The sequence below is a fragment of the Panicum hallii genome, chromosome 3, assembly GCF_002211085.1.
Source record: "Panicum hallii strain FIL2 chromosome 3, PHallii_v3.1, whole genome shotgun sequence".
NCBI lineage: Eukaryota > Viridiplantae > Streptophyta > Magnoliopsida > Poales > Poaceae > Panicum > Panicum hallii.
The window spans coordinates 43,354,359-43,378,129 of NC_038044.1; positions in this window are offsets into that span (position 1 = coordinate 43,354,359).

The following is a 23,771-nucleotide window of genomic DNA, read 5'->3' on the forward strand; positions in this document are numbered from 1 at the left end:
AGTCGGAAGGAGAAGTTGCGGAGCAAAGGCAGCGGTCGGGCGTGACGAGCTCGGAGGAGCCTTGATGCAACCAAGCACGGCAGTCCTGCAGGATGCTACGTGGGTGTGCCGACCGTGTTTCAGTGGCACACGTGCGTGAGCAAAAGAAGGCTTAGCTCGTGAGCAGTTGGACCCTGGAGGTTTGCGGAGGAGTTGTCCCAGCAAACCAATCCGGCTCTGTCGTTTCGCCCCAGGGATCCACGACATCCAGCAGTTCCTACCCTCGTTGATCACTCAACCAACCACCATCACCACAAATCACCGCGGGGATTACCTCTTCGGCCATTCTCTACCCACTACAATCCCCGACAAGCTTCTTCATCAACCACGGAATCTCGTCATCGTCGAGCTCATCTTATCGCCGATTCTGTTCATCGCGGGAGTTCACTTTCCGTCTGTTCTTCTTCATAACCAAGGCTACCCCAAGGTTTGCCCCATTTCACTGAATCTTCTTAACGCCGGCGATTCCTTTGCCGGAATATCGTCGTTATCTTCCTGTTATCTGTTTTCCCGGACCAGGGACTTAATTGCTTTGATTTAGAAAGTTCTAGGGTGTTCTCTGTAAAATTTCCAAAACTTTCTTTATTTCAAATCAATGAACTTCTACATTTTATAGGTTTTCGTAAGGAGTTCATAAAAGTATAAAATCAACTTTGTTTGAAACCCTAGGTCAAAACCTACAAGTTGTATGTTAGGATCATGAGTTAAAAGTCTTAAATGTGTGGTCTAGGTCAAGTGTTAGGGAATGAGTGTTTTATTGTGCTTTATATTGTATGCTTGTGTTATAACTGAAAAGTAAGCCATAGAATATATGTCTTAATTAGAGATGTGTGATGTTTAGTTAATCCTTTCATATGAGTGCTCATGTCCCTGCCATCAAGATGTCATCCTTGTCTTAATTGCCGTTTCCTTAAGATCCTTTTCGTAAAAGGATCCTTGTTAGTTCGTGTGTATCTGCTGCTTAGCCACTACATCTCGACAGCTGTGCTTCAGTGTCAGGCTATCAGCTCAGCCACTAAGCATCAGTTTTCTTTGAGTCTATGGTGTTTCTGTGTAACAGCTATCAGCCGATGCATTTCTTTTCATATGTTTCTACGCTCGGCTGGTTAGCTGATACGGTTGTTATCTTTCTAATGTCGGCTACTGCCGATACAGTTCTTTTGTTCTATCCTACATCGACTGCATATAGTCGATATATCAAAGGTGTATACACAATCTTAGGACTCTTGCTATCGGCCGATCCAAGCCGATTCTAGTTGTTGTGCATATCGGTTATGGCCGATCAACCCTTAGTTTTCCTATCCTTATCCACACACTTCTATCAGCCGATTTATCTGAGAGATCGGCTATATATCTATCGGTCACATATCCTCAACCACACTCCAATCAGCTGTACGTCACCCAATAGTTGTGCTGACGTAATCGAGCCGATACAACCATACCTAGTTACCTAGGATAACACTTAAGCACATCTCAGTTAAGACATAGTTGCTTTAGGAAACACCTCTCTGCTAAAGTAATCGATGCTTTCATCGATCAATTAGGAACCGATGCACCTTTCAATCGACTAAACCCCCGTTGTTTCCAGTCGGCTCTGTTGTAACCCTCAACAAGTAGCCGATTCTAATTAGTTATCCACCTAGAGCTCGATCTAAGTTTAGTTTCAGATCTTTTTGGTTGTGATGTGAATAGTGTGTTATATGAGTGCTGGATTGCAACTGTATTGTGAAGTAAGGTAGTTTTATGTGCACACTTTGAATGAAATATTGCGTTGCATGTAGATACGACTACTTCTGCAACGGTACCTACGAGGTCTCCCCGAAGTCTGCAGAGGATGTTTCTAAAGACCAGGTGAATGTCACCAAGGGATATCGCAAGCCCCGAACCAAAGTTCGGAAGATCTTAACTTTACTGACTTCAGCCCCACCAGTAAAGGCAAGCCCCGGACATAACCCCTACTTTATTTACACTGCAACCTATATTATCTATATTTATCTATGCATTAGGTTTTTAGGAATTGTATGAGAAACCCTAGTTGCATTTTCCTAGGAACCAATGTATTGAATGTTAGCACTTGAGTCCGACTAGCTGCTATGCTAATAGGACCGGTAGAAGTCGGGTGATTTCCTGTCACTCGCACGATATAGGAGTTGTAATGTTTACATTCCTGCAATCACTATAAGGATGACGGACGGGAAGAATGTAAGGTATCATGGTTGAGGTGATACACCGTCTGTGTTGTTGAAATTGATAAGGTCGCGGTGTGTGCCGATCGGGGTTAAGCGTTTGAAAGTACTAACCACATGCCATGAGTTTTGGGTAAGCGGTAAGCCTAGTAGCCAATCGGCCCGAGGAGTGGACATACCTCCCACCACTCGTCTTGCTTCTTCTGGTTACTTATGTTCGACGTGTGGGAATACGTGTTGCAAGGGCAACCAGGAGTACGGGTTTTGGAGTTGCACTACAGACGTACGTCCTGCACTTTGGAAGTGTGTATGGTCCTGCAGTCGCTTGTGGTGGACCTGTCCACGAGTCGGAATGAAAGGCAAACGGTTGCTTCGGAATCATCGTTGGATGTTCCAAGCGTGTGAGTTAGGTTTACCTTGCAAGGTTAAATTCGATTCAGAATCGTCTTTTTCTCACGAAGATTGAGACTGCTTGATCCCTTTATCACACAGAGTAACAAGAGCAACTATATGATGAGTAATACTGATGGTTGAGATAAAGAGCTCTACCTTGCTTGCTTAGTTATAAGTGCTTATCTAGAATGGATAATCACATAGAACTTGAAAGCTAAAAGTCGAAAATAAGGATCTACTCTTAGTTGCTTTTCAGCTGAAACTAAACCCAGAACTATTATAAGCCTTCATAAGTCTAGTTATGGGCTAAAGTATACCCAATCCCGGGTAAGCCTTGCTGAGTATTAGTATACTCAGCCTTGCTAGCTATATGTTTTGCAGGTAATGTCTGGAAAACCCTACTCTTCCTTGCCTTGGCCCTGTGCTCTTCCAGAAGGTTGGTCCGTGGAATGGGATCCGTTCCCGACCAACATTGAGGATACCGAGTGATGTCGTGCCCGGGCTTAGCATGACATCCGTCTTGACGACGTATCGTAAATCATCGCGTATGTTTTCCGCTGCCAAAAACCACAACTTTAACAGTTTGTAATGTTTTCTCTAAGTTTGAAACTTCGTACTTCTTTTAGAAACTCTTGTAATGTAATTCCTCGTGATGTAAAATTTGATGGTGACTGTATCTCTGGACTCACCTTCGTGTGAGGTAACCTTATTCGATCCTGTATCGGTGGTTTATCGGGACGTTACCCAACAGGCCAATGGATTATACCGTTTGAAGTACGTTGGAGCCCTCTGGAGTGGACTTGCGTACTTGAACCGGTATAATTCAGGTTGGTTCTGCCACACAATCGGAACGTGGCTGGGCTCTCAAAGATTTCAGACTCAGCATAGGGGAGGAAGATTGGGTTGTCCAGGCCCTTGTAGAAAATCCTAAACCATTATGAGGCGTCTAAAGGATTCAAATTGCCGCCAGGGAGACTGTACAAGGTCTGGACGAAGCTGGTGCATCGGATCTGCCTCCCACTTTGGTCCAGAAAAGAATTGTTGGCCAGAGGGGAGAAGTTTGGGATGAAATCTTGAAAATTAAGATGAACCCACAGCTGGATGAACCACCAGGGACCACCAGTCCTAAGTTTTTTCTAGGAGAGAAGGCTCAAGGACATCAGGTAAAGATATCTGTAAATTTCTCCAAGGAACAATTTACCAAGGCCAACAGTGCAACCTTTGGCCAGCTCGTACACTAGAGGAAGGTAATTTTTGGTTGGAGCAAGGGAAGGTCCACAGAAGAGGAAGTGCTCTAGCCAAAGGTAATTTTTGGTTGGAGCAACAGATGATGGAAGTTAGATTTGGAATTCGAAAAACCACTTTTTTCGGGACAATTAACCCTAAAAAAATGGTTAATCGAATAATTTATCTAAAAAATCCACCAAATGACCCCTCATCTTCCAAATATTCCCTGTGATGACTCTTCAACTTCAACCACTAGTTATTTAACCCCATGGTAACCGAAAGTGAAGACCCGTGCATTTAATCTTCAATCCACCAAGAAATTTTTGAATCCCCAATCAGATCCATGCTCCACCTTCACCCCCTTTGACAAGCCCTAAACTAGCCGAATCTCTCTGCCCCTTCTCTGCAGCCCCCGAGCAACTCGTGGCAAACAAATCTAGAAATGGCGGCCAAGAGATCCAACGAGAAGGATAGGAAGGGGATGGAGTCGCAACCGCCTACTGGGGAGTGGACTTACAGTAAGTGCTCCAATAACGAATTCCTGAATCTTGTTTCTGAGGGTTTGCTTTAGGAGAAAAATCTTATCAACTAGCGCCCCTCTTTTTGCCAACTTCTTCCCATGGAAAATGTGGACAAAATCATCTCATTTTACCATTTCTCTGAACGGGGTTTGGCTCTCCCCACCTGTTCTTTCTTCCGTGGCCTTCTTTATTTCTATGGGCTTGAGCTCCATCACCTCAACCCAAACTCAATCTGCCATATTGCTATTTTCATCCACTTTTGCGAAGCTTTCCTTGGAATTGAACCCCACTGGGATCTTTTCCGCTTTCTTTTCCGGGTAAAACCACAACCCACCTCCAAAAATCCATCCATTGTAGGGGGCGCCAGCATCCAGCTTAGGCAACAAGCCGGCGACACATACCTATCCTACAAATTCCCCTCTAATATTTCTGGATGGAAAATCCATTAGTTTTACATCAGAAACCATGTCCCCCAACTTCTTGAAAGATTTGGTAAAACCCCTATCGTGAGGCCGGAGTGGAACACTAAACTCTCCATAGGGGATATTGATGAGGACATCTCTCCTTTGCATACAATGCAAGGACCGATCACTAGAGCACGTGCGCGACAGTTGGATCTCCAGGTACGTTCTAACCTTGTCAATTGTTTTTTAGAACTTACGCTTGGTTCCATGGATGTATTATTGATTAGAAATAATGGAGAGGACCAGCAAGGACTTGGAGAAGGCAAAGGACTCAAGGAGGAGGAGCTAGGACGTCCACACCAAGGAGGAGTCCACGTCCAACTCGACTTCGACTCCACTTCGGATTCCAGAACCTTACTTCACCAAAACTGACGCCCTGGCCACATACAGAGTCGAATTTAGACATTCTATATATGGTTGGAACCAGAATTTCATAGAGCTTCCAATAGAACTAGTCCCACCTCAAAATCTGACAGGCTGTTGTGTCATCGTCTTTTGGGCTGTTGGCACGTGTACCGTGTTGAAGCCCGTTAAGGTTGCGTCCAGGGGACTTGCATGCCTCTAACTCGCTTTCATTCAGTAGCCATCACCATCTTAGGGTTTGGGTTTTGCTTAGATTCATTCTGTCATCAAACAGTGTCGCCGTTCATCGGTTTGTGAGACCCCCATCTCGTAATCAAGTCTATTTGATTGCATCTCCTGTTCTTGCTTGTGTTCTTGATTGTGCTTGCAGGGATAAGCCTTCATGGTGAGGTCATTCGTGTGACATGGGTGATAACCAACGGAGCAGTGGTGTAGTGATTGCGGGGTTCTGTTCGTTCGGAGCCTTGGATCATCAACGTCGAGTTCTCCACCAATCAAGTTTACCGTACCTCTCGGAAGATCGGGACTCAACCTCCTATCAAGTGGTATCAGTTATCAGGTTGCCCGTGAGGTATACTCGTGTGCCTTTAGATTTGTTTTGTTTTCGTCCTATAGTCCACAAAAAGCCAAAAAATTGTTACTCGTTCCGACCTACAACCCTCGCTCCCGCCTTTTGCACAATTTAGTTTCGGAGTCCGTAGTTCTAAGTTCGTGTCCTAGGTTGAGTTTGGTTGCTGGTTTAGATTTGTTTTAGTTCAGTTTTGTTTATTCCATCCGCTGCCATCCACAAAAAGAAAAATCAATCTATAGAAACTTTTCAATCCACCACCGATCCATCTATTGGTATCCAAATCAGTTTCCACCGCCACAAACCCTAATTCGGAGAGTCTCCTTAAATCGGGCATAATTTTTTGCTCGGAACTCCAATTAAGGTGATTTTTCTCCCGGAAAGCTCTCAAAAAGTTGCACATATGATTCCCCCGCTACGCTGGGTTTGGCATTCTCAAAAAAATTGAAAAAAATCAGGAAGGCACTTGATTCGGGCTACGAAGTTCCAGCACGAGTTTTCCCAAACGCTCCTGAAATTGTACCGATCATATCTTTCATCAGTTTGAGCTGATATTTGGTGCTGTTCACTCTCTTGTGCCCCTGGTTGAGCAAAAATATAAAAAACGAAAGCAAAAAAAATAAAAATTTGATTCCTACTGGTGCTAAAAGACAAAACAGGGGGACTTTGCTGTTTTCTATGTGCATTGTTGGATACCTGCTGGTACTGTCTTTGTGGCTCATCATCTTTGATCCTTGTTCCTTGCTTGCTGCCACAACTATTCTAATACATTTTTAGGCCAGCAACTAGGTCAGGTTCTTTGGACACTTATTCAGCATTGCTATCTGTTACTAACTTGTGTGCCACATACATATACTGCACTTGAACCTTCCCAAGCTCTACCTTCTCCCGAGCAGAATAGGTACCCTGTGCAATCACACCCACTCTCTTTGTGTTATCATACCGGTCACCGTTTGCCACCCGCAATCCTAGTAGGACACTGGTAAGAGCGGGGTAAGACGCATCTTACTACTTGTTTTCCACTTCCACTTCAGAGAGTGTAGTCGTAGGGTTCACAACCTTTTGCCTTCCATTTCTATTTTGTTCTAACCATGACAGGAAAGGCGCCGATGGACGAGACCTCTCCTTCTACACTTCCGGACAATACTGAGTGCGTGTCACATATGGAACTAAAAGACATGATGCGGGCGATGACTGATGCTTTCAACAAGTACCAGACCACTACAACAGCCACCTTTCAGAGGATTCATACAAGTATTGATGGTCTTGCCACACGGCTGGACATAGTGGAGGCTCATTTTCCACACCATGATCCACCCCCCATCATCCCTGCTGCCGGCGGACTTGCCCACAATGACACAGAGGACAAGTTCGATGATGGCGAGGTTGATGCACAGCAGCGCCGTCGCCTTCTGCGTAATTGTCAAGGTATGGGAGGTAATGGTAGACGTCGTCCTCATGCTCCTAAGCAAGATAATGATCCTTATGCTAAGATTAAGTTTTCTATTCCACCATTTTATGGATCTTATGATGCTGAGACTTACTTGGATTGGGAGATGATGGTAGAACAGAAATTTAGTTCCCATCTAGTTCCTAAGCGTCATAGAGTTAGAAAAGCCACTAGTGAGTTTAAAGATTTTGCTATCATTTGGTGGAATGAACTTGTCACTGCACGTAATGCCCCATAGACATGGACTGCATTAAAAGAAGAGATGCGCGCTAGGTTTGTTCCTCCATCATATAGACGTGATCTTCGTAAGAAATTACAACGCTTTGATCAGGGTAACATGTCTGTCCAAGAGTACTACCAAGAGTTGCAGAAGGGTATGCTTCGTTGTGGGGTAGTTGAGGATCACGAAGACCAGATTGTTAGGTTTTATGGGGGCTTGCGGCGTGAGATCCAGGACATAGTTGATTATAAGGAATATCATTCTATACAACGTTTGTTTCAACTTGCTATGTTGGCAGAAAAAGAACTGCAGGGTCACCAACAGCGGCGGAACAACACCTTCACGCCACGACAGTTTTCGGCGCCAGCCAAAGCGGTGCCCTCTGCGGCCACACCTCCCTCCACCGGTGTCGTACGCGGCACCGCACCTCCAACTTCAAAGGGACAAGATAGCAGCAAGTCCTAGACGCCTCCAAGTGTTGCAGCAAAGGCTCACACTTCCACTGGTCGCACATCCAACATCAAGTGCCATCACTGCCAGGGATTTGGCCATATGCAGTGAGATTGCCCTAGCAAACGGACCATCATTGCTACTGCCGACGGTGGGTATGCTAGTGCTTCTGATATTGAAGATGAACATATTATTGCAGCTAACATTTCAGGTTCCGATGATGGTGCTGAGGAGCTTCTTGGTACATCTGCGACCAACAACTACAGGACCTTAATCGTGCACCGAGCTTTGAGCGCCACGGTGGGAGAGGATGAACAACGCCAACGTCACAACCTTTTCAACATGTTTCTTATCATCAAGGACTGCCGTGTGCATACAATCATTGATGGAGGTAGCTGCAACAATTTGGTGAATGTTGAGGTGGTCAAGAAGCTTGGCTTGACCATGCGGGAGCATCCACTGTGGCAGAACCGCCTGAATTATTCCGGCTCAAGTGCGTTAGTCATCGCTATACGGACGATACTAACTCAACGCACTTCAATCGGAACAACCCATTGGTCTGTCGGGTCTCTGCCCGATACAACCACGGTTCAACAGGATCGAAGCAGGTTTACCTCGCACGAAAGCGAATTTACAATCACACAACAGCTCACCAACTTTTAGTCCACAGAATAAGTAAACATTATTACAAACTGTTTTGAAACTGAAAGTAACTTATACAGACATTGTTTAAAACAACAAGCTAAACAGCTTGTCCAGAGTCACAGCGGAAGAGAGAGTTATTAACATCACGACTACACATCATAAAAGTTGGCACCATGCTTCGCCCTAAACATGGCGTCATTCCGGAGGGTCATTGCCAGCCGGGGACGGATCCCATTCTATGGACCAGCCAAACAGAATAGAGGATGGCCAGGCTGGACAATCCGTTTGGTTCTCACAGGCCATACCTGAAAGACAGACTAGCAAGACTGAGATTGCTAATACTCAGCAAGACTTACCCGTTTCATGGTATACTTTGCCATGTAACTAGACTTATGAAGGCTTGTAATGGTTCTGGATTTAATTTCAGCTGAAAAGCAACAAAGAGTATGATCTAACTTTCATGTTTTAGCTTTCAGCTTCTAGTTGCATTAACCATTCTAGGTAAGCACCTATTCTAGACAAACAAGGTAGAGATTAACATCCATCAAGATTATTCTCACAATAGTTACTGTTCTTACTCTATGTGGCAGAAGGAATAAGTAGTCTCAATCTCCGCGAGAAATGGATGATTCTGAATCAAGTTTCATAACCTTGCAAGGGTAAACCTAACTCACACGCTTGGAACATCCAATGATCATTCCAAAGCAACCGTTTGCCTTTCATTCCGACTCGTGGATCAGGGCCACCACAAGCGACTGTAGGACCATACGCACATCCAATGTGCAGGACGTATGTCTGTAGCGCGACTACATGACCATACTCCTATCCGCTGAGCGGAACGTATTCCCGCATGTCGGTGCATGTGAAAAACCAAATTACGAGTGGTGGGAGGTATGTCCACTCCTCGGGCCGATTGGTTACTAGGCTTACCGCTTTCCATATTTCACAGCATGTGGCTAGTACTTTCAAACACTCAACCACAGCTACCACACACTGCGACCTTATCAACTTTTATCAACACAGATGGGGTAACCTTCCAAATCATGATACTGCACATGACCCCGTCCATCATCCTTATAGTGATTGCAGAGTAGTAAACATTCAATTCCTACATTCAACCCAGTGAACTTCTTGAGCGGGGCTAGGGTCAGGGATGTCATAGACTTCCGAACTTTGGTTCGGGGCTTTAGTTAAATTCTTGATGGTGTTCACTGGGTCTTCAGAAAACCCTTGCTCGTGTTCCGAGACTAGCTCGTAGTCTCCGTCGTCGAGTGTCGCTGACTCTACATCATATGCAATGGTTTGAATTATGTGGTTCTTGAGTTAAGAGTTTTATTTCATGATAAAGTTGCAATCTAACAAATTGATAAACACAACTTCATAAAACAAGAACCTTAAATTCAAACCTATTATTTGTATCTTAGTTCAATTATCAAGAATAATTGAATGATTTGAATTAGATTAACACGTTTGATTTTTACTTTTAAGATTCACAAAGGCTATGGCCTTGAATTTTTGTGGGTAAGTTTACTTGTAGCAGATGAACTTACTATGAATTTTTTATAATTTTCTGAAAATAGAAGTTAAAGCATTTGAATTAAGTTCCAATTTCAATTTTAAATTCAAACCTTATGCAGAGCAGTGTTATAAATTCTTGAAAACTTTATTATGAACTACTCTATTATAGAACATCATATGGTAAAAAGATCTAAGCATGAAAACCTTAGTAACATGTTTGAATAAATTTAAACTATCCCAAGCTTAATTTGCATAAGTTTAAATTAATTTAATCTAGGGTTCAGTACTACAGGTGAAATGTTTACACAGGCTCACTCATGCCCTAAATAGACTACTCACCAAAATTCACAAGCAATAGAGCCAACATGCAAACGTTATACTCAAGATACCCTTTTGCTAAACTTTAAAATAACTTTAAAAATATTTTGTTTCACACTGCACTTTAATAAGAAAAGTTGTATAGCTAAACTTCTATAGTGCAAAAAAATTGGTTTGGTAATTTTTGGATTTTTCTACAATTTCCTATGGATTTTCTAAGTTGACTGATTTGAATTGGGGGGTTCTGATTTTCTACAGAACCCTGGAAAGATTTAAATCTTTGCAATCGGGTCCTTGGCTGGGCTACACAGGGATGCCGATCAGTGGCGATCAAATTCCGGAGAGAGCGCTCACCAACGGCGAGGGGGAAGTGGGGGAAAAGGTTCAGGGGCTCACGGCGGTCACGGGGGTGGCTGGTGTTGGGGAAGAGAGGGACCGAGGCGGCAGGTCGACGGCGAACAAGGGTGGGCGGTGGTGCTCCGAGGGGCGGCGACGGTGTTTCGGTGGCCGGAGGGTAGGAGGGCAGTGGGGAAGTAGCTAGGAAGCGTCCTCGTGATGATGTGGTGCTGATGGTGTGGTTGGCCGGGGCTAAGGGGCGACGGAGCGTCGGGACGACGGCGAGGCCGAGCAGCGGCGGAAGCTCGAGCTCACTGGCATAGTGCTCCGGTCGTTCTGGTGCAGGAGAGCGAAATTGGGCAGGCTTGCGAGCATCAGTGGGTGGTAGGGGTGCTGCTGGAGCACTGGATCGATGATGGGAAGCGGCGGAGGTGGCTGTCGATGGCGAGCCGAGGTAGCGGCGGGGCTCCGGCGAGGTGTGAAGCTCGGGAAAGAGAAAGGCAGTAGAAATGCAAGTGCATGAAGGCAAGAGTGAGTTCGTGGGGAGCTCCAGGACATGTTTCAAGTTGAGAAAGAGACATGGCGGGCGAGAGCAGGTGCTGGCAAGCTCGGCGGCGTGCGTGGAGGCTCGGGCGACGGCGGCACGACGTGGAGGAGCGCGGAGAGGGCCAGCGCGGGCCGGGAAGCGGCGGGCAGGGTGCTGGAGCGGCACATGGCGCGAAGAGAGGCAGCGTGGGGGCAGCTGAGGCTCGGCACATGGCCGGTGGGGGCGGCGGGGTCGGGCAGAGAGAAAATAGAGAGAGGAGGGAGCTGGAGGTAGACGAGGGGCACTAATCTGTAATTCTCTAAAAGTGTAGGGACTCCAATGTAAAGCCGAGTTAACTTTTAAACCATAGCTCAAATGAAAATGTGCCCAAAAGCAAAAGTGTAGAGCTTAGCAAGATCTACAACTTTGCTTTAAGATTCAGTTTCAAAAGAGTTAAGGATTCAAATCTAATTTAAAACTTGGCAAAATTTTAAACTTCGGAGAAATCCTATTTAAAATCTACACTCCACTTAAATCCTTAGAGTAGTTTCACCTCTGTTTGTGGTTTATAAGTAAGTTCTTGCCTTTTTGCAAAACAACCTTCACATGTTTTTATTTTACCTCCCATTCTCACCCATTTTGCACCAAAGGACCTAAATTTTCCAAAATTACACAAATACCCTTTTCCCTTTGCATTCAAGTTTTAGCACACATACATAAGATCAAACATACACACTTTATACTAGAATCTAGTGTCTTTTAATCCTAAGTACCTGAACGTCACAGCCTTCCCCCCTAAAAAGAATCTCTCCCGAGATTCCAGAATAGAATGAAATTGGACGGTCAGATTTGGGAGTTGGCTTGAAGGAAGTCTGGAAAGTTTCGCTGAAGATATGACTCAGTTTCCCTAGTCGCTTCTTCTTCAGTATGATGATCCCACTGAATTTTAAACATCTTGATGGTTTCTCTTCTAGTACTTCTCTCTTTGGTATCTAACACTCGGATCGGATGTTCGGTATAAGTTAGATCAGGTTCGATTTTGATGGCTTGGGGATCGATGATCTCGATAGGAATTTTGACACACTTCCTAAGTTGAGATACATGGAAGATATCATGAATGGCCGCTAGTTGAGGAGGAAGTTGAAGACAATATGCTACGGGTCCACAGATTTATATAATGTCAAAGGGTCCGACATATCTAGGGGCAAGTTTTCCTTTTACGCCGAACCGTTGAATACTTCGAGTAGGAGATACTCGAAGATATACGAAGTCTCTAGTTTGGAACTGTAATGGTCTCCTTCTATGTTAGCGTAGCTTTCCTGTCGAGATTGGGCTGCTTTTAGATTGTTCTGAATAGTCTTCACCTTTTCCTCTGCTTCAGTGACAAGGTCGGGTCCAAAGATTTTACGCTCGCCGGTTTGTGACCAACTCAAAGGAGTTCGGCATCGGCGACCGTATAATCCTTCGAACGGGGCCATCTTGAGACTTGTCTGATAACTATTGTAGTAGGAAAATTCTACCAGCGACGAGCATTTATCCCAATTCTTGTCATACTATAGTACACAGGCTCTAAGCATATCTTCTAGAATCTGATTTATCCTTTCCGTTTGCCCGTCTATCTGAGGATGATATGCAGAGCTTCGGATTAGCTTAGTTCCAAGAGCATATTGAAATTGCTCCCAGAACCGAGCGATGAATTGTGCTCCACGATTAGAAATGATCATCTTAGGAACGCCATGGAGATGAACGATTTGATCAAGATAGATCTCAGCATACTTTTTGGCATTGTAAGTAGTATGAACGGGAAGGAAATGGGCAGTCTTGGTTAATCGATCAACGATTACCCAAATAGAGTCATGCCTCAGGGAGGTGTTGGGTAAGCCAACAATGAAATCCATGCTGATATCCTCCCACTTCCAGGAAGGAATGGGTAGAGGTTGAAGAATACCAGCAGTTTTGAGATGACTAGCCTTAACTCTTTGGCAAATATCACACTCCGAGACATACTTTGCAATTTGACGCTTCATACGAGTCCACCAAAAGTTCTGCTTCAAATCCTGGTACATTTTGGTACTGCCGGGGTGCATAGAGAATTTGGATAGATGGGCCTCGTCCAATATTTGCTTATGAAGCTTAAGGTCCTTAGGTACAACGATACGCTCGTTGAACCATAGAACCCCTTCGTGATCTACTCGAAAGCACTTGTACTTTCCCTTTCCTTGTGCTAATTCCTCCTTTAGGATTCTGACCCCTTGGTCATGCTGTTACGCCAGAACGATGTTATCCTCAAGCGTAGTTTCAACAGAAAGATGGTTCAAGCTACCTTGAGGAATCATCTCTAGATTGAGCTTCCTCATTTCCCAACAAAGAGTCTCATTGAAAGCCTCTACTGACAAGCAAGAGCAATGTGCCTTGCGGCTAAGTGCATTTGCAACGATGTTGGCCTTGCCTGGATGATAGTGTACTTCTAGATCATAATCCTTGATAAGCTCTAGCTAGCGTCTTTGCCTCATGTTTAGATCTGCTTGCGTGAAGATGTACTTGAGGCTTTTATGGTTGGTATAGATATGGCACTTTGTAACCATCAGATGATGTCTCCAAATCTTAAGTGCATGGATAACAGCTGCGAGTTCAAGATCATGAGTAGGATAGTTCTGTTCATGAGTTCTGAGTGCTCGCGATGCATAAGCAATCACTCGGTTGTCTTGCATAAGCACGCAACCAAGTCCGATTCCCGAAGCATCACAATAGATGTCAAAAGGTTTGGAAACATCCGGTTGAGCCAGGACTGGGGCAGTAATGAGATGTGCTCTGAGGGTGTGAAATGCATCCTCACATTTCTAATCCCAGGAGAATTTAACTCCTTTCTTTAGCAGTTCGGTCATAGGTTTGGCTATTCTTGAGAAGTCAGGAATAAACCGATGATAATAGCCAGCTAGACCAAGAAAACTGAGGATCTGATGGACTGACGTAGGAGGTTTCCAGTCCATCACTTCTTGGACTTTACTTGGATCAACGGATATACCGTCACTAGAGATGGTATGTCCTAGAAATTTAATGGTATCCAGCCAAAATTCGCATTTGGAGAATTTGGCATACAAGTGGTGGTCTCTCAATCTTTGAAGAAGAACATGAAGATGTTTCGCATGATCTTCTTGATTTTTAGAGTAGATTAGAATATCATCAATGAAGACCACTATGAATTTGTCGAGTTCTTGCATGAAGACAGAGTTCATGAGATACATGAAGTATGCTAGTGCATTGGTAAGACCAAACGACATGACCAGATATTCATAGAGTCCATATCTGGTGGAAAAGTCTGTTTTTGGAATGTCACTTGGCCTAATCTTGATTTGATGATATCTGGAGCGAAGGTCAATCTTAGAGAATACTTTAGCTTCGGCTAACTGATCAAATAGAATGTCAATGCGGGGCAAAGGATACTTGTTTTTTATGGTTACCGCATTGAGGGGACGATAATCTACACATAACCTTAGGCTATTGTCCTTCTTTTTCATGAACACGGCTGGACAACCCCATGGTGAAGCACTCGGACGAATGTAACCCTTATCAAGGAGGTCTTGTAGTTGGATTTTTAACTCTGTCAGCTCATTGGGTGGCATACGATAGGGTCTTTTAGAGATGGGGGCTGTGCCGAGTTGTAGTTTTATGATAAACTCAATATCCCTATCCGGGGGCATTCCAGGCAAATCATCTGGAAAAATATCTGGGTATTCGCAAACAATAGGGATGTCCTTTAACTTAATCCCTTCTACAGCATAGGCACAAGAGTTATTGCACTCCCGTTGAGGAAGATAGAGAATAGTAGTGTCATTGTCTGGTGAATCTATCTCCACGGCTCGGAAAGACATATCCAATGACACTCAGTGCCTAGTCATCCAATCCATGCCTAGGAGGACTGGCTGCCGAAAGAGGAGTGATCTGGCTGAGGGTTAGGCTCTGCATTTCCGTGCTCGGAGTCAAGATCAGAAACTCCCTCAATCTCCTCGGGTTCTTCTTCTTCGCCTTCAGGTGCTACAGGTACAACAGGAGGTGCTGGCTGCTGCTGGAGTTCGTCGATGTGAGTGAGGGCATCGTCAACCTCAAGGATAAGGTCATGGACTTGCTCCTGGAGGAACTCAATAATCGTGTTACGTTGAGTGATTATTGCATCACTCTCATTGATCTGATCCTCCCGTTGGAGAATAGTCTCGTTTCGCCTGCGATAATTTCCTCCTTTTTCGTGACCAATGCTTGAAGCTCCTCTATCTGAGTGACTTGTCGATCAACATTTCTGTAGTGTCCTTAAGCTATACTGGTCAACTGACTCATACGGCGGCACAGCACAATCTGATAGTGGTGCTGGGCATTCATAAACCTGATGGTACCATGGAGTGTCTCTTCAGCTAAATCTCCCAGCATATGACCATACTAAGCTATCCAGAAGTTTCACTCGGGATCACTGGAATTTATTGTAGGGAATAGGATGATAGGATGCCCTGCAACTTCCATGGGATGCTGGTTGCAGAAAATGTGGATGGCCTCAAGAGCTGCGGTCTCAATGGTGTCGACGAGATGATAGCCAACCACATCGACTTCAATGGGCTGCCAGTGAGAATGAAAAGGATGTTGAGGAATGGTCATCTTAACTCTGCACCGAGGAACACCTCCCTCTCTATACTCCACTCCATCATACTTTGGGGGCTCGGTGTAGAAGAATAGCCTAAGTGATTCCTATAAGAGATGGGGAAAACCCTCCCAGTGCAAGGCATTGGTATGGAGATGCCCTGCATGATCCCAAAAGACATTTGAAGGAGCCGCCATCTGAAATAAGAATTCAGATGGTGAGATTTTGAAGGATGCCGAAAACTCAACTAAGGCTACCTCAAGAATCCTATTGAAATCACACTAGAGATAGACAACACTCTATACGTCCTTAAAAGAACAACATATACAAGGCAATCATTTTGTTTGATAATGGATTATGCATGCACGTACTATTCGACCTCACAACCAAAACAATTGCCAAATATCTTTGGACTTACGTGGTTAATTTCGGTGGCATAATACATACGTCTCTCTCTAATAACTAGTTGATAAATCCTATCCGTCTTAACCTCTTAATCGTGGTTAGTGTACCTACAGAAGACCATAGGTATATAACAGGAACCTTTCATGGCAGCACAACATGAAAGCGTTCCCAAATAGTACTGTTCACTATAGAAAAAGTATCCGTACAATTTCCGCCATATGGACGACGTTAGCATACGTTACATCTGCAATGTATTCACGGGGGTACCGTATAAAACGGGGGTATGAATAGCAATCACCATACCCTGCAGCGAACCATATACTCCCAATATGATCAACTAATCGTTGATATATTAGCAGCATCTCAAGTAAGCCACTGCTTGAGAAACAGCGTTCGGTTCGCATCACCGACGAGAAGGCCAATCTCCCTCAGTTGGCTGAGGATCCTTACCTTCTTACCTTCTTGTCGCAACGTTGAAGAACAAAACAATACAATGAAATATCTAAGGTTGGTTATGCTCAAAAGTAAGTTTTGACAGAAAGTAGTGCTGCAAGTTAGAGCTAAACTATACATATATACATACTAGTAGCCACCTGATTACTCCCATACAAATCCCTAGGGCTTTACGATCTAAACACCATCCTTAACGAATCCAACGTACTTTGCAAATTCTTTTGTTAAGCCAAATTTTATCCTGAAAACATTTTCAAGAGCTGCTGCAGTTGTAAGAGTAAACCTACAGCTCTGATACCAGCTGTGGCAGAACCGCCTAAATTATTCCGGCTGAAGTGCGCTAGTCATCGCTATACAGACGATACTAACTCAACGCACTTCAATCGGAACAACCCATTGGTCTGTCGGGTCTCCGCCCGATACAACCACGGTTCAACAGGATCGAAGCAGGTTTACCTCACACGAAGGCGAGTTTACAATCACACAACAGCTCACCAACTTTTAGTCCATAGAATAAGTAAACATTATTACAAACTGTTTTGAAGCTGAAAGTAACTTATACAGACATTGTTTAAAACAACAAGCTAAACAGCATGTCCAGAGTCACAGCGGAAGAGAGAGTTATTAACATTGCGACTACACGTCGTAAAAGTTGGCACCATGCTTCGCCCTAAACATGGCGTCATTCCAGAGGGTCATTGCCAGCTGGGGACTGATCCTATTCCATGGACCAGCCAAACGGAATAGAGGATGGCCAGGCTGGACAATCCGTTTGGTTCACACAGGCCATACCTAAAAGACAGACTAGCATGACTAAGTATGCTAATGCTCAGCAAGACTTACCCATTTCATGGTATACTTTGCCATATAACTAGACTTATGAAGGCTTGTAATGGTTCTAGATTTAATTTCAGCTGAAAAGCAACAAAGAGTATGATCTAACTTTCATGTTTTAGCTTCAGCTTCTAGTTGCATTAACCACTCTAGGTAAGCATCTATTCTAGACAAACAAGGTAGAAATTAACATCCATCAAGATTATTCTAACAATAGTTACTGTTCTTACTCTATGTGGCTGAAGGAATAAGCAGTCTCAATCTCCCCGAGAAATGGACGATTCTGAATCGAGTTTCATAACCTTGCAAGGGTAAACCTAACTCACACGCTTGGAACATCCAATAATCATTCCAAAGCAACCGTTTGCCTTTCATTCCGACTCGTGGATCAGGGCCACCACAAACGACTGTAGGACCATACGCACATCCAATGTGCAGGACGTACGTCTGTAGTGCGACTACATGACCGTACTCCTATCTGCTGAGCGGAACGTATTCCTGCACGTCGATGCGTGTGAAAAACCAAATTACGAGTGGTGGGAGGTATGTCCACTCCTCGGGCCGATTGGTTACTAGGCTTACCGCTTTCCATATTTCACGGCATGTGGCTAGTACTTTCAAATGCTTAACCACAGCTACCACACACTGCGACCTTATCAACTTTTATCAACATAGACGGGGTAACCTTTCAAGTCATGATACTGCACATGACCCCGTCCATCGTCCTTATAGTGATTGCAGAGTAGTAAACATTCAATTCCTATATCGCGCGAGTGACAGGAAATCACTCGACTTGTGCCGGTCCTATTAACGGAGCATCTATTCGATATGGACTCAGGCTCAATACATAGGTTACTAGGATTCATGCATCTAGGGTTCCATTTCAACTTCTAGACTTAATGCATAATATAAATATAGAAGTAGAAACTGTATATGCGTAATAATTTAAAATACTGGGTTATGCATCGGGGCTTGCCTTCTTGTGCGGGGCTAGGGTCAGGGATGTCAAAGACTTTCGAACTTTGGTTCAGAGCTTCAGTTAAATTCTTGACGACGTTCACTGGGTCTTCAGAAAACCCTTGCTCGTGTTCCGAGACTAGCTCGTAGTCTCTGTCGTCGAGTGTCGCTGACTCTACATGATATGCAATGGTTTGAATTAGGTGGTTCTTGACTTAAGAGTTTTATTTCATGATAAATTTGCAATCTAACAAATTGATAAACACAACTTCATAAAATAAGAACTTTAAATTCAAACCTATTATTTGTATCTTAGTTCAATTATCAAGAATAATTGAATGAATTGAACTAGATTAACACGTTTGATTTTTACTTTTGAGATTCACAAAGGTTATGGCCTTGAATTTTTGTGGGTAAGTTTACTTCTAGCAGATGAACTTACTATGAATTTTTCATAATTTAATGAAAACAGAAACTAAAGCATTTGAATTAGTTCCAATTTTAATTTTAAATTCAAACCTTAGGCAGAGCAGTGTCATAAATTCTTGAAAAATTTATTATGAACTACTCTATTACAGAACATCATATGGTAAAATGATCTAAGTATGAAAACCTTAGTAACATGTTTGAATAAATTTAAACCATCCCAAGCTTGATTTGCATAAGTTTAAATTAATTTAATCTAGGGTTCAGTACTGCAGGTGAAATGTTTACACAGGCTCACTCATGCCCTAAATAGACTACTCACCAAAATTTACAAGCAATAGAGCTAACATGCAAAAGTTATACTGAAGATACCCCTTTGTTAAACTTTAAAATAACTTTAAAAATATTTTGTTTCACACTGCACTTTAATAACAAAAGTGTAGAGCTAAACTTCTGGAGTGCAACAAAATTGGTTTGGCAATTTTTGGATTTTGCTAAAATTTCCTATGGATTTTCCAAGTTGACTGATTTGAATTGGGGGATTTTGATTTTCTACAGAAAGGCCCCTGGAAAGATTTAAATCTTTGCAATCGGGTCCTTGGCCGAGCTACACAGGGATGCCGATCGGTGGCGATCAAATTTCGGCGAGGGGGCTCACCGGCGGCAAGGGGGGAAGTGGCGGAAAAGGTTCACGGGCTCACGGCGGTCATGGGGGTGGCCAGTGTTGGGGAAGAGAGGGACCGAGGCGGCGGGTCGACGGCGAACAGGGGCGGGCGGCGGTGCTCCGAGGGGCGGTGACGGCATTCTGGTGGCCGGAGGGCAGGAGGGCAGCGGGGAAGTAGCAAGGAAGCTTCCTCGCGATGATGTGGTGCTGATGGTGTGCTTGGCCGGGGCTAAGGGGCGACGGAGCGTCGGATGACGGCGAGGCCGAGCGGCGGCAGAAGCTCGGCCTCACCGGCGTAGTGGTCCGGTCGTTCTGGGGCAGGAGAGCAAAATTGGGTAGGCTTGCGAGCATGAGTGGGTGGCAGGGGTGCTGCTGGAGCACTGGATCAAGGGTGGGAAACGGCGGAGGCGGCTGTCGATGGTGAGCCAAGGCAGCGGCGGGGCTCCGGCGAGGTGTGGAGCTCGGGAAAGAAAAGGCGGTGGAAATGCAAGTGCGTGAAGGCAAGAGTGAGTTCGTGGGGAGCTCCAGGACATGTTTCAAGTCGAGAAAGAGACACAACGGGCGAGAGCAGGTGCTGGCAAGCTCGGCGGCCTGGGTGGAGGCTCGGGCGACGGAGGCGCGACGTGGAGGAGCGTGGAGAGGGCCAGCGCGGGCCGGGAAGCGGCGGGCAGGGTGCTGGAGCGTCACGTGGCGCGAAGAGAGGTGGCGCGGGTGCAGCTGAGGCTCGGCACATGGCCGGCGAGGACGGTTGTAACATTCAGATACTTAGGAATAAAATACACTAAATTCTAGTATAATGTGTGCATGTTTGATCTTGCGTATGTGCTAAAATTTAAATTCAAAGGGAAAAGGATATTTTTATATATTCTGGAAAATTTAGGTCCTTTAGTGTTAAATGGGTGAGAATGGGAGGTAAAATCCAAATATATGAAGGTTGTTTTGCAAAAGTCAAGAACTTGCTTTAAAATCGCAAATATAGATGAAACTACACATAGGATGCAAGTGTAGTGTAGTTTTTAAATAGGATTTAATTAAAGTTTAAAATTTAGCCAAGTTTCAAAGTATATTCAAATCCTTAGCTCTTTTGCAACTGAACCTTAAAGCAAAGTTGTAGATCTTGTTGAACCCTACAGTTTTGCTTTTGGACACATTTTCATTTGAGCTATGGTTGAAAGTTATCTAGGCTTCACAGTGGAGTCTCTGCACTTTCAGGAAATTGCAAACAGGTCCCCTTCGTCTACCTCCAGCCCTCGGCTCCTCTGTTTCTCTGTGCCCGACGCGCCGCCGCCCTTGCTGGCCATGTGCCGTGTGACACCCGAGGTGTCAAATAGATCAAACCAATAGAAATAATGTTTGGTGTGTGAGAAATTGTTTGAAAATCTAATAAAGTTATGAGAATAAGGGTATTTGTGTAAATTTGTGAAAATACAAGTCCTTTTATGTAATTTAGTTGGAGTATAAAGTAACTTTCAAAAAAATTATCAAGGGTCAAAGTGAAAAAGGTGAATGTCATCATGACCAGCCTTAAATGCTTGCAAATAAGCCCAAGAGTTCATAAAAATTACTTTATTAGGACAAACTTATGTAAAGTTTGATGTGAGTGCAAAATGGTGAAATAAAACTTTGTACTTTAGGTTTCTGAACTTCAGCCCTAAAGCAAAGTTATAGGTTTTGAAATGTTCTACAACTTCCTTTTTGACCATTTCCTCATTAGAGCTCTGGTTCAGTGGGAAATTTCTATTTATAGTGAAGTCCCTGAGGTTTTTGCAAATTCCAACCAAGTCCCTCGGACCTCCTCCTCTCTTCTTCCTCCTCTGGCAACTCCTCTGCTCCGCTGCTGCACCCCTGCCCCCGATGTCAGCGCCGCTTCCCCGGCCATGTGCTGCGCCTCAGTCGCTCCCCGGTGCCACCTCCAGCTCCTAGCTACTCCACGCGTCGCCCCCAACCCGAGCGCCGCTCTAGCTTCTCCTCCCTGGCCCTCTCGCGCGCGCGCCACGCCGTCCCGCAGCTCTGCCGCTGCCACCTTGCCGTCGCCATGGCATTGCCCGTGCTTGCCCCTCGCATCATCTCTTCTGGTTCAAGAGCAGTACTACTTCCCTCCCTTCCCGTTCCATTTCTGTTCTTGCTTTTGGATTGCCCGGAACCCCGAGCACCACCACCGCCATGCCCTCCAACTCTGGCGCCCTCCTGTCCACCGTGGGCAGCCCGCTCCAATCCTCCCCGCACCACCACAACTCCCTAGAAAGCTTCCCCGTACCTTACTAAGGCTGACTCCAACGGGTGGCAGCCATTTGGCCCATCCATCCTGGAGTTTGGCTGCCCCGTCAAGTCTACCTTGCCATCGATTTAGCTGCTATTTCCAACGGAGCATGTAAAATAGCTGGAGACGTTGGGCCTAGCCTGGTTCGCGCCACGGAAAGGAAAATGCCGCGCTAGTTGCCACCACAGAAGCGAAAACAAGGCCCCGTCGGCGCACCTCGTCCGAGCTGGCGGCGGCCTCTCGCGCCTCGCCTCCTAGCGACGGATCGGCGGCGTAGCCCCCGCCGGCCGCCTGTACTCGCGTGGCCCAACTCCGCCTTTGAGGCGCGGCGGAGGCGGAGGAGCTCCGCCTCGGGGACGCACCCGAGCGGGTTCCCCTCAACGACGCAGCGGCGGAGGAGGAGCTCCGCCTCGGGGACGCGCCCGAGCAGCTCCCCCTCAAGGACGCAGCGGCGGAGGAGGAGCTCCGGCTCGGGACACGCCCGAGCATCTCCCCCTCAACGACGCAGCGGCGGAGGAGGAGCTCCACCTCGGGGACGCGCCCGAGCAGCTCCCCCTCAACGACGCAGCGGCGGAGGAGGAGCTCCGGCTCGGGACGCGGCCGAGCATCTGCCCCTCAACGACGCAGCGGCGGAGGAGGAGCTCGGCGTCGGGGACGTGCCCAAGCAGCTCCCCCTCAACGACGCAGCGGCGGAGGAGGAGCTCCGCCTCGGGACGCGGCCGAGCAGGTCCGCTGAAGACGCGGCGGAGGTGGAGGGGACGCGCCTAAGCAGCTCCGGCGCCGGTCTACTCCGCTCCGAAGCCCGCCGCCGTTCTGCTGTACGAAGCCCACCGCCGATCTGCTATTTCAACTCCATTCGTATTGATTTCTTTGCAAATCTGCTACGGGATTGTGTAATTTTTCCGATTCAATTAGTACGTCGATTAGTTCAGTCCGATTGTTGGTTTGGAGTATCATCCTATCAGATTGATGGACAGACCAACAGGCAATTTGGTTCGTAGCCATGGTCTCGCTTGTAGCTCTGCGCATAACTTTTGTAATTGATAGATTATTGTATTGCTTACAATGACCAGTAAATGTTTTATTCCCCTAAAGTATGACCAGTACATAATTTCCGTTTCATATTGGCTTGTAGCCACGAATCCACCATGCTCATCCTATCACTGCAATAGCTAGCATGCATGCTATGCACACTCAAGGTTCTCCTGTTTGAGGCTGCTCCCAGCATCATATCAATCAGCTAGCGTGATATCCCTTTTGTGGATTGTATTCATACGTGGACAAATACCTAGTTGTCATTAATTAATTTCTACTCGTTAAGAAGGCTGAGATCAGGGGGAGCAAATCAAAAAAAAATTGGTTCAATATGGAATTCATCCAATTAGAAATTAGTTTATCCAATTACAATGGGTTTGCAGATCAAAAAATGAGACAAACATGTTAGTTCATTGTGTGGGAAATAATTTGGTATTAATGGATTCAATCTTTTTTTAAAAGGTGGGGAATTCTTGGATGAACGAGTAATTAAATTTTCCAGTAGATGTGGATATTCCATATAGAATATGTCTTTCATAAATTTTAAAACTTGAGATGCCGGTCATACTTAGTATTTGTGCTTACATTTCAATACATCGTACCCGAGTACCTCCTTTGTATTTGTGCGTATGCTTTGAACATATCCCCAGTTGTTTATGATTTCATAACGTTATTTGTAATTCCCGTGGTACTGAACTTAATGTGTGATCTATGTTGTACAGACTTCTCGAGCATGTCTTCTTGGTCATGCCTGAAGGAATCACTTTTTTGGCAGAATAAAAGGAAGAAAGATGAACAATGCATGGCAACTTCGATTGTCTTGGCTTCGTTGGAACCTTGTAAACGTAAGAGGGGTGGTTCCGTTGTAGGGCATAAATTTATGCGT